Below are 11,533 nucleotides of genomic sequence, written 5' to 3'. Positions count from 1 at the left end.
ATTAACCCTTTATGGGTCAAGGAACCATATTTGGTAACATTCATACACATTTTAAATTGCGTCTCTGTACCTCTCAGTGAGGCTAAGAAGCATGTGGTTTTCAGCCAGCCAATCAGATAAACTGAGCATAACTGCTTTATCGGGTACCAGGAAGAAGTGGCCTAATGCTGTCTAATGTGATAATGTGTATCTGTATCAGCCCTTATGTCCTATTCTCTTTTTAAAAAATTCCACACGAGTAGAAAGTCTTCTTAAACCCTACAATAACGCACTGGAGTTGACATTTAGAAATTCCAAGTATTTCAGTGAGTGCTGTTTAAATGCTTAATTACTGATTGTGTACTTGGGGGCTTACCTTGTTTGCGCTGTTTGAAACTGCCTTTCGTTTTTTGGTTTAATGTGGTTTCTGCTGCTGCGAAAAGAGAGGATACGTGGGATTTAAAATCAAACCGGAAGTGTCCCGACAGACTTGCTCTATCGCGTGAACTCTCTCTCTCTCTCTCTCTCTCTCTCTCTCTCTCTCTCTCTCTCTCTCTCTCTCTCTCTCCCTGCGCCTGTTTGTAAACATGCGTCAAAAGCACGTGATCCCGTCGACGCGTTCCGTATCGATGTCCAATCAGGAAACGGGGGTGTGTGCTAGTGGGCGTGGCTCGACTGTGTTGCTGTGAAAATGTCGCTGGGCTCGGGTTTTCATCAGGGCAGGGGACCACTCTGGATTCAATAACAACCAGGAGGATAGTGGAGGAGTGCAGCAGCGGGGGACGCAGAAGTGAGGGTGACGGTCTGGAGGCGTTGCGAAGTAGCCGCTGTTGGTAAGCAAGCTCATCTTCCAAGAGAAGGAAAAACTTATTTACATCTACTGACTTAATCTGGGATCATCACGTAATTATATAGGTTATAGTGCGTAAATGGTGGGCGGTACGCTGCTTTGGGTTAAGTAACGTCCTCCATTTGTGTTTTCCTTCCCAGTAGGATCTTTATATAATGTTTAATAAATAAATAAAACATGTAACAAACAGCTAACATGTCTGTTTATGTTAAACCCTCCTAAAATTGCGCATTAATATGGTTTTATTAATGCAGTGCGCAGTTTCCAACGTTGCTTCCCAACCTTACCCGGAAATAAGCACAGCCTCTGCGCACAGCTGTTTTCCTGTGAAACATGTCTGTGCGCTGCGGTGGCAGTGAGAGGGCAGAGGAGCTGGGTGGGATGGAGAGGTGCGCATGGATGCTTGCTGCAGGAGGATGTTGCGCACTTCAATTTAACCCAGGAGTGAGTGGAGTGTGCATCCATGCGGTACTGCGTAGTCATTTCATTTATGGCTTAGATGTTGTTATTGTCTGTGGCGGCATACGTTTTTACTTTGTGATAAGATGCGCAGGGATTTAATATGGTCAGTCTATCTTGTAGTGTCAGGTGTGTGATTTAATAGCAAGTTTAAATGAAGGTTAATTCATTTGTAAAACGGGTATACTGTCAGAACGTTTAATTCCTAAAGGGAAAGCTATATAGTTGCTACTTTTACAAAATGCTAAAGTATCCGGTATTCCTCTGACTTTGTTATTATGTTACTATTACACCTGTCAGAGTGTGTCATTGTGTGCGTATTGTTAAGTTTCCAGCTGAAAAGACTGTATTCAAACTGGAACTGTATAAAAAAGGGGGGTAAAATTAGTCTATTTATATGTCTTTGCTTAAAGTTGAAACCATGTAAGCCAATTGTTGATTTACAGAAATAGACCTTTCATTCAGATTATTATTATTTAATATTAATGATTTTTCCTTGCTTTCTTTGTGTAAATCTAAAGTGCGTGCCTGTTGTGCCAGCACCTTGACTCAGCTCCATCCATCCAGAGGTTTCTATGTCATACGCACTTTTTATTCCTGATGTAAACAAACCCTCAGTAAGCAATACTCTCCTCTAACACAGGATGGCGCATTTGTGCAGGCTTATTACAAGAGCTTGTGCACCACCAAGGAAGTTGGAGACTTATCTTATTGTCTTATTGTGGAGTCTGACAATTGGGCTCACTTGCACAAATAAGAGCGGCCAAATGTATTTTTTGTGTGCTCAGTCATTTTGTTGACAGAACGACGAGTGCGTCCAAGAACAACATTTCCTGCAGTCGGTTTACCATTTAATTTCATGACTCATTCAGGGCAACAGTTAGTTGATTCAATAGAATGGCCTCTAAAGAAGATGCGTGAAAGAATTCAAGGAGACAGCAGAGCTAACTTTAGAACTTAAAATCACTTGCATTTGAAATGAATATTTCTATTCTTCTTTCAACAGATGGAAATTACAGTCGGCATCGATTTCAAGTTCCCATGAAAGGTAAGAACCATAACGCCCGAACACAGTCAGCAGTATCTACTGTGGAACAAACAGTACCAAAGTGAAGCAGCACACTGTTTCTATCAGTTATTGTAAAAAAAAATTAAAAAAAATACATAGCTGAGTAAGAGTTGACCAGCTGTGTTTAAATGCAAAGTATGCCAGTGTTTGGTAGTCATAATCAAATAATTATGAAACTCGATACAGCGAAACTGTAGTTTCGCTGTATCAAATTATTCAACAGTTTTGTCAAACGCTGCTTCGTCTTAATTTATTGCAGTGTGCCTGTGGAGAAATGACAAAGGCCGATTTTCTCAGGACCACGCTGCAGGTAAAGCTCTGCCGGACTTCTCCTTCATCACACAGAGCGTGATGCTTGAGTAATGGTTGTGAGCGGTAACTGCAAACCAGGTAATAACTGAAAAACATTACACTGTTTATTGTTAACAGAAGTGTATGCTTCGGGGCATTAAGGATCTCCACCCATTGTTCCCATTACAGCCAAAAACAAATATCAATGGAGCTGACTGGGCACCTTTCCAAAGGAGAGATTAAGGTTTAGGAAGTGGAACAGGCATGGCTGATAGATGACACGGCTAAAATTAACACACTGCCCACTGGATGAGGGGCATAAATAGCAGACGGGAAGGATGTATCTTTAAAGCTGCAGCATGTCTCAGTCACTATAAACACAAACCAAGATCACAGCAAAACAAAACTAATAATCTCAGCTCAGGCTACAGGTTGCAGTACGCAGGGAACCATCGGGAATTTCCCAGTTATCAACAATGCTGGAATATATGAAATGATCACATAGGGATATGTCTGTGAAGGTTCACAGTCACCCAGGTCATGGTAGTCCAAAAGTTGTTGTATAAAGTAACTTTACTTGTAGAATTTCTTTGAGACATTTCGGCACTCATCCGAGTAGCTTCTTCAGTTCCAGAACTGAAGAAGCCACAGTTCTGGAACTGAAGAAGCTACTCGGATGAGTGGCGAAACATCTTGAAGAAATTTTACTTAAGTCCAGTTGCCTTTATTCAGCGCCTTTTGGATGATCAGTTAAGGATTTAATAAAACCAGCGCAGAATGTCAAAGCATTCAGTTCAGTAAATAATATCATAATCATAATAAATATGATATTTGGGCACAAAATAGAAACAATTACCAAACCAGATACATTTAATTAGTCTTAAAATATAATTATCAGATCTCCTTAGCAAGCACTCGTATTCCTTACGGTATCGCGCATACCGTAAGTTGCACTGATAGACTGAGGACATCTTTATCCGGGAGGAGCAGATAGCCCTCGCTCCTCAGATCAATAGCCACGTCATCTAGCAGTCTGCACAGAGCAAACATGCTTTGATCCCTCAGATCCCTTTACATTTCCCATACTGCTCAAGGCTGAAAGCGGATTCTTCTAGCAACGCTCTCCTTTCGCAGTCACGTCAGGTGAAGCTGTGGGGCTTCATGTTCTCGGGCTCCACAGGGGAATTAGGACATCACGAGCTACAAGTGCTTTAGGGAAGAAAGATTCACAGCCTTTTAGCTGGGGAATAATGGGAAATTTAAGATGTCAAAACAGGGGAGGCAACCAAGCACAAAAAAAAAAAATATGAGTCTTAAGAGGCGATAAGTGAAACCACACAGAACACAACACAGAAAATGTTCTCAAACCTCGATGCAGGATTTTTGGACTAAAGCCTGTCCCTCGTGGAAGTATTCTACTAATTAATAGAAAGGATTAATTATTCATGAAGTCCGCTGGAGTATGAGAACGTTGTCTCACTAATAAATATGTGTTGTGGTGAACAGACGCAAAGACAGAAACCTTGTTTACCTTTTGTTGGCTGAGACAAAGCTTTAGTTTGAGTGTAGCGTATAAAGAGGACTTTATTCTTCAGACATGTAGACAAACCTAATAGGGACATCTTTGTTGAGAAGAGACAAGCTCATCAAAGAGACAGAACCATCCTTGTTCTGCCTGCAGCCCCGTTGGACACAATTTGTATTGTTCTTTGCAGAGTTTGTGATATTGTTTATTAGACAAACCTTTCCTCAGAGTAATTATGTACATTTGATTTTGAGAAATTACTCATAGTGAATCTGTCCTGATTTAAACTTTGTTCAGAATAATACAGTTTAGTCCTCCTGTTGTCTTGCCACAGCCCATGGTGTTTAACTTTCTACTATTATTTAACAGCTCAGCTGAAGCGTCTACCATAAGCTTTCAATCTAGATCACTTTAATAACTCTTTTTGTCCTCTTGTCTTCCCACAGGGCCTCTGTCTCGTTTCCATTAGAATTGAAGAAACATCTGATCAAGGTATGTGAATAATCAGATAAACAGTAACCCGGATTCTTAAAATAAACTCTGCTAATGTTTGACTGAACGAAAACAGACTATTTATAAGACAGTCCTTTTAAAGATACAGCTACGTCCCTGGTTTGTATCGACCACAGGAACTTTGCATGGACATTAAATCATGCCGCATTATTTTCACAGCGTTTCTTTTTTTTCACAGTAGTGCTCATTGTCTTTATCGGGCAACGGTGTGAATTTGAATAGAAGCACTGGATAAGGCAGTGTTCTGTGTTTCCTTTAGGGCAGAGGAAGGCCAAATTGAAAAAGGGAAGTACATGTGGTGGGCCTGTACGTGATATTCAAGAGAGAGGCTGCAATGGTTAATAAGTTCACACTATATCCATTTTTATCTCGCTCCGCTCCGGAGTTAAAATGCAGTGGCGCTGAATCTGGAGCAGCGTGATTTCTGCGTCATAAATCACTGTATCGATGTGAGTTTTTTTAAAAAATAAATAAATAAATCAAACGCCGGCGTAAACCCGAGCACAGTGTAAATAATCTACTCGGTACAGAGTCGGGAGGAAGTGGATTTCCTCGTTAGGCAGCATTAAAACGCCATACGAAGGCTTATGCAACTGATACACACGCTGGTGATGTGCCTTTAAAACCAGTGGGATGTCAGGTGATCGAGGAGTCTCAGTCAGCTCAGCTTCACAAACAGAGGAGCCGGAGGAGTGTGCCTCTAGCCGAGAGCAGAGAGGAGAGCGCCAGAGAGCAGGGCAGCGGCGAGGGAGAGACCCAATTATAAGGGGACATAGGGGAAAATTGGGACACAGCAACGTCACAAAGTTGGGGACAGGCTGCCGTGGTGGTAGGGCCCCTTTAACTGCGGTCTGCTCATGCTCACTTGCCTTCTGTGGCAGCTAGCAAGTGTGTTTCTGCCTCAGCTTGATCAAGGAGCTGCGTTGTGTAGCCACAACAGTGGCATAAAAGCACAGAGAATTAAGTGCTGCGTCACACTCAGGAAGGGGAATAGCGTGAGTGTGCGCGCGCGTGCACAGCTGTGCGTGTGTGTGCGGGGCCGCGCACGTCCACGTGCACTGCTGTGGGGTCTGATCTGTGTATATGTGTCCAGCTGGAAGTAGCAACCTAATAGCAGTTCTGCTGTTGCAACAAGATGGGAAGAAAGAGTGCGCGTGTTTCAGAGTCAAGCAGAAAGGAGGAGAAAGGGAGATACAAGGGGAGGGAGGGAGAGCAAGTCAGAGAGTGTGTGAGGCAGAGAGAGGGAGAGAGGTTTTCGGATTAGTTGCTACGTCACTTTTTCATGTCGGGAGAAACAGAAGCTGAGATAACAGAAGCCCAGAGTCATCGTCAGTCGTCCTCCACCTGGAGTGGACGGCGCTGGTTTCGGACAAGCTCGGCTTCCTCCTCCTCCTCTTCCTCTTCCTCTTTGGTAGTTTTGATGTGCTCTGCCTGTCGCTGCTATATACGTGTGTGTGTGTATGTGTGCGTGTGTGCCGTGTAGTTCCTGTGAGCTGCTGCCCGAGTTCCAACATGGATGCTGAAGATGTGACACAGTTCCACTAGGTCTTGTTTTGATGGTCGTGGTAAAGGCGTGCGTTGAGTGGGCAGAGGTGCGACAAAGGGGTTAACAAAAGAATATTCTGGAGGACTCTTAATATCACTGCGAAGCTCAGTCTGGAATGAGTGGCCGAGAATTACCGAGGTATTCGCACATCGCGTCTTTCTTTCTTCTTCTTTTTTTTTTTTTTTCCTCCTTTGTGCCAGCAGCATCTCGTGGTATACGGAAGATTGCATTGGCGCAAGCAGACGTATACGGCCATGAGTGGCGTCGCCACGAGGCTTATTCTGAAACAGAGTTGTTTAAAACACCGTCATATGGTGTGTGTCAGGTGGACGGCGCAGCAAATCAGATGAAATTACAGATTTAATTTGTTATTCGCCTCCGACAATTGTGTCACAACAAATGCGTGTGTATATGTATCTGTGTTCAAACTGTTGAATGGCCTACTTTTTTTTGGGAGGGGGGGGGGCGGTTAGCTCTTGTTGGAGTAAAGGGTGAGCATCTAGAGGGAAACGCAGGCATGTATGAAGGTGGAGACTACTTGGAATCCAGCTGCATTTTGCCATCGGATGTCAGTCCGTGGCAAGTGGCACTTTTGTCATGTGATTTGTTTTCACCCTCCAGGGCCACTGGGATTTGGCAAAACCTTTCCCAAGACACATTTGTTTCTGCGTAGTTAGGAGAGACACAGATGATGACGCAGTCACTTCTGGGCTGGACTTCTCCTCAACCAGTACACAGCTTGCATCTCTCCTTCTGTTTATCTGCCTATCTCTCTCGGCCCTGCAGAAGGGACAGGCTGAAGGGGCTAAATGTCATGGCTCTGGATCAGAGGGAGCGAGAAAGAGAGGACAGCGAACCTGAGACAAAAGAGAGAGAGATGGATAGAGAGAGGGGGGAAGTTGTTTGTTCTCTTGGTGACTCTGCTTTCGCTTCTCTCCAGTTCACATGAACTGGACTTCCTAAAGCTGCTGCATCACAGGCCGTCGTGCCAAAACTGGATTTTCATTGGATGGGAGGAGCTCCCCCAGCGCCACAAGCTGCGCAGCGGCACTTCATTGGCTGAAAGCGAGCAAGCAGGCAGGCAGGCAGCTCCTGTTCAGCATCCGATTGGCCGAGAAGCATCGCTCTCTTACGCTACGGTCGCATGTTTACATGGCTCGACTTGTTTACTGCTGGCTATCTGTTGAAAAGTTAGATGTGGATTTTTTTTTTTTTTGTACAAATATTTTCTGCGTGGCTCTAGAAAGCTGTGAAGTGATGAATCAGATAGTTTTCAGGTATGTGTGAGAGGAAAAGATGTGTTGTTATTCTGAGAAGTGATTATCAGAGTTGCTGTCGAGCCGGTTTCTGACCATCCCTGCATCTTATGACGCAGTGGACTGATCTCAGTGCTTGGTGACGCGGTGCTTTACAGGTACTGTCAGTTTCTAACAACTGTATGAGCTGCACTCGCATATTCGCATACTGTACTTGTATTTTTAAGACGTTCAGAGGAGTTTCAGTAAAAGACATGTTAACATCTTAACGACTCTGAGATCCATAGCCGTAAATACTTGTCTGTATGACCTGCTGTGCACAGGCCAGAAGAGCGTTTAATCTCAGTTAATGAACTTGTGCTCCAGTAGAATTATGAGTTATCAGTTTTCCCAGTTATTCATACCACATTACGTAGCCACTTCCTGGAGCCCTCCTTCGAAAATAGAGTGACGCATCAGTGCCTTTCCTTTTTAAGAAAATTACAGGAAACTCTGAAGTCCATAAAATAAACTCAGGCCTTCCCGTCCACTCTGAACTGTACGTATCTCAGCATCGTCCTGCGTGGCGTCCCGGCCTGATTCACGCCGTCGAAGGAGGCAAGTTTTCTCGTTCTTCTGGCTTAAAGATGCTACATTTGTGAGATGATGCAAGAGCATGTGTGGCTTCCTGTGGTCTGCATTGCAGCTCCAGCTTCTACAGTCAGCACCTCTCTGCCTCTTTCGCTCTCTCTCTCTCTCTGCTCAATGTGCTGACGGTATAACATACTTTATACCTCCACTGCCTTTTAAAAAAAAAAAAAAAAAAAAAAAAAAACATATTCGCCCCCTTTTAAGATTATTGTAACAATGATTGTAGCTTTAACACTGCAGCTTGTGCACCTTCAGTCATGGGGAGGGGCGCTACAGTTAGTCGTTGGTAGGTGTGGGCTATGCATCAACATGAGGCATGAAATGCCACAAAAGTTAACTATTTTAGTAGCAATCGAACAACTGATTCATGTTTTTATTTCTTATTGTGACGGTAAGCTAAATTTTAACTTCGTAGTATTTCGTTATCCCGCTGAAAACTTCAACTCTAAGCTGCCACAGTGCCTTTCATGCACATTTTGCTGCGGTTTGCTGTCCAGCAGTGTTCTGTAGGTACTGTGTTCTTATTTCTCTGCGAGTAAGGAGCGATAACCCTGACCCTTGCGGCCGAGGGTTTTCCAAGTGGTGCTTCACAGTCCCATCGTGAATCTGTTGTTGATCGCTCTCTGAACGCTGCCTGTCCCTTTAAATCTTTTATAAGCATTACACAACAGGTCCAGTGGCACACAAGCAACAAACAACCCGAAAAAGAAAACTGACGGGGCTGGGTTGAGCCAGCCAGGAGAAGGAACCAGACACCTACGGACAGACAGGCAGGCCCTGCGATCAGAGCCGTCACTGTGGCTACCATGCAAACACACTCCCTCACACGCACACGCGCACACACACACACACACACACACAAAAAATAAAATTAAAAGGTGTCTTCAAACGGTCCATCTGAAGCCTGATGGTAAACGCTGTGGGGGTTGTGCCCTTCCTCTTATTGTGAAAATCAAAGTAAATCATATCTGATGTTTTCAGGCTGGGGCGAGGCTTCCCTGATTCGGCTGTAATGGGTTTTATTACAGCGTTATTTGTGGGAGTTGTCACTGTAAACATGAATTAATAAAGGCAGACTGTGTGTGGGTGGGCTCTCGAAGGTTTCGGAGCAAGACAATGAATCGTCAGCGGCCCCTTCACGTGCGGCTTAGAGCAAAAGCAGCGAGCGAGGAAGAACAAGGATATTAGAAATGGTTGGGTAGTTTTCTACTTTCTTGAAGCACTTGGCAACAAGTCGGCGAACTGGCCACTACCTGTCCTTGCCCCACCCTCTCAGGGCATTGTAGCTGCCTTTCTGCGTCATGCCTCTCACTGCCAGCTATTGACTGCCACTTCCCCTCTTTTCCCTCGTAGCGGCTGGTGAGATAAGCGCACCATCATCCTCTCTATTTAACCGGGGCAACAGAGAGAAGGCGACTCAACCTTGGCACACAGCGTCGCAGGTGAGCCAGCACGCTAAAGATACGCAGCACAGAGGCAGCCTTTCGTGTGTGTCTGTTCTGCCTCGGCCCTTCACGCATCCACAACGTTTGGATCGAGTATCGGCTCGGTCGCGTGGGCGTGTTACAGAGGAATAGATTTAGACGTAGAGGTGTTCTGGGGCTTTCGCAGTGGTTTTCCATTTCATCTCTCTCCCTCCCTCGCTCGCTCTGCCTTCATCTGCTTTCCGAACCAGGCCACGGAGTCAAACTTTCTTTGTTGGCACAAACCTGAGTCTGAACCATCGCAGAATGCATCATGGTCCACTAGAGTCTCCGGACCTCTGTTGGGCTGCCTTGTACCCTCATCTAGACCCATTTAAAAAAAAAAAAAAAAAAAACAACTTATAACGTAATTTAAAGCTCACTGACCCTGGTACTGAGTTACTGGCGCATATTAGTGTGATGGAGGAACGTGACGCATTGTTAAAAAAAAAAAAAAGAAAAAAACTGTTTGCAGAAGTTAAAGCCTCTAGATGAACCAAGATTGAATACGACAATGCCCTTAATTCTCTCCGCAGATCTAACCGCACTCAACTCTCCCCACTTAAAGAAGCAACCAGTGCAAAGCTGCATTGTGATTAAATGCCACGCATGATAATGTCACATTATTGTGGGCGGTCAATGCATAATTCATATCCGCAAACACAGCATGCAATGGAAGGTTTGTACACTGTCATACAATTACTAACTTGTTCCACGGGGGATGTGTCTGACTAACGCTCCTGTTCTCTCCCAAATTTAGGTGGTAAAATCAAAAGAAACGAGAAATAACTTTCTGACGTGTAGCGTTTAGTTCAGCGTGAGCACTTAAGACGTTTTTCCTACTTTGGAGAATGCATGGGACTTCAGTTGGAGCACTGTGTTTGTACGCCAATGCTAATTCTACGTATATTCGTCTGCTAATATTTATTTTATTTCCCAGCATTTTCTAGATCCCGCTTTTACAGTGCAGAAGACTGCCTTCGTATCAGACATGCCCCCCTTGGAAGCTGGTTTCAGATGGTGGCTTAGAGTACTGTCATCCATCTAGCACCATTTGAAATCAGTGTTCTTGGGGCGGGAAGTGTGTTTCACCAACGAGCACTGTGCAGCTGTGAGCTCCCCACAGAGAAATGGGTTAAAAAAATAAAAATAAAAAAAAAAGTCGTTGCCCTGAATCACCACACAACTGATGTTTTGAAAAGCTCAAGCTCTTTGTCCTCTTTCCAAGGTTGACCGTTTTCTTTTGGTGTTCAGAGTCTGCTTCTGTTTCTAGCACCATTTGAAATCGGTTACAATGAAGGACAGATCTCGTCTCCCCTTGAGGATGTTGCAGCTCAGAGTCAGAGCCACGCACTTCATGTTACTGACTGACAATCTGGGACTTTACGCCATCAAACAGTCAAACTCATGCATTCAGTACAAAAAAAGTCCAAGATTTCTTCCTGCATTGTACTAATATATGTAAAAACAAGTTTTGGATGAAGAATCTAAACTCCTTAACACTGTAGTAAGATACTGTAAATGTATAGCCATATTTTTGTCTGCCAACCTGATCAAGGTAAGATGCAGTGTTGCATCCACAAGGTGTCACTGTAACATAATTATTATACAGTATTTGACGTGTTACATTTGGATTTGTCTTGACCCACAGCCAGTTTCCGTGATTGTTTAATTACATTTTATTTCTGATTTGCTTTGAATGCCGGTCCATGTTTATCAATTTAAATTTACAGAAGCAGACTTGAATTACTGCAATTTCCTGTATATCAAATTATTTTGGCAAACATTAAATATTTTTCCTCCTAAGTGCAGTACATGTCGTTTCTCCATTCATCAGTTCGCTCTCATTGTGCTAGAACATGCTTATTATAAAAGTACTACCAAATGTACAAATACTACTTGAACTCTCTTAATTTCTTAGTTAATTCCAACAAGTGGTCAAATTAGCTGTT

General features: G+C 43.8%; 1 long non-coding RNA gene across 1 annotated transcript; it reads left to right on the top strand.

Moving 5' to 3' along the window:
• Positions 1 to 606: 606 nt before the first annotated feature.
• On the top strand, positions 607 to 11,387 carry LOC125004792. The gene is made up of 4 exons (XR_007112382.1): positions 607 to 812; positions 2,295 to 2,336; positions 2,617 to 2,747; positions 4,620 to 11,387. It is a non-coding gene; the product is annotated as an uncharacterized LOC125004792 (long non-coding RNA).
• Positions 11,388 to 11,533: the final 146 nt, after the last annotated feature.

The sequence above is a fragment of the Mugil cephalus genome, chromosome 1 (assembly GCF_022458985.1).
Source record: "Mugil cephalus isolate CIBA_MC_2020 chromosome 1, CIBA_Mcephalus_1.1, whole genome shotgun sequence".
Classification (NCBI taxonomy): Eukaryota; Metazoa; Chordata; class Actinopteri; order Mugiliformes; family Mugilidae; genus Mugil; species Mugil cephalus.
Note: the sequence above shows the minus strand (reverse complement) of the source record. Positions and strands in the feature narration are given on the sequence as shown.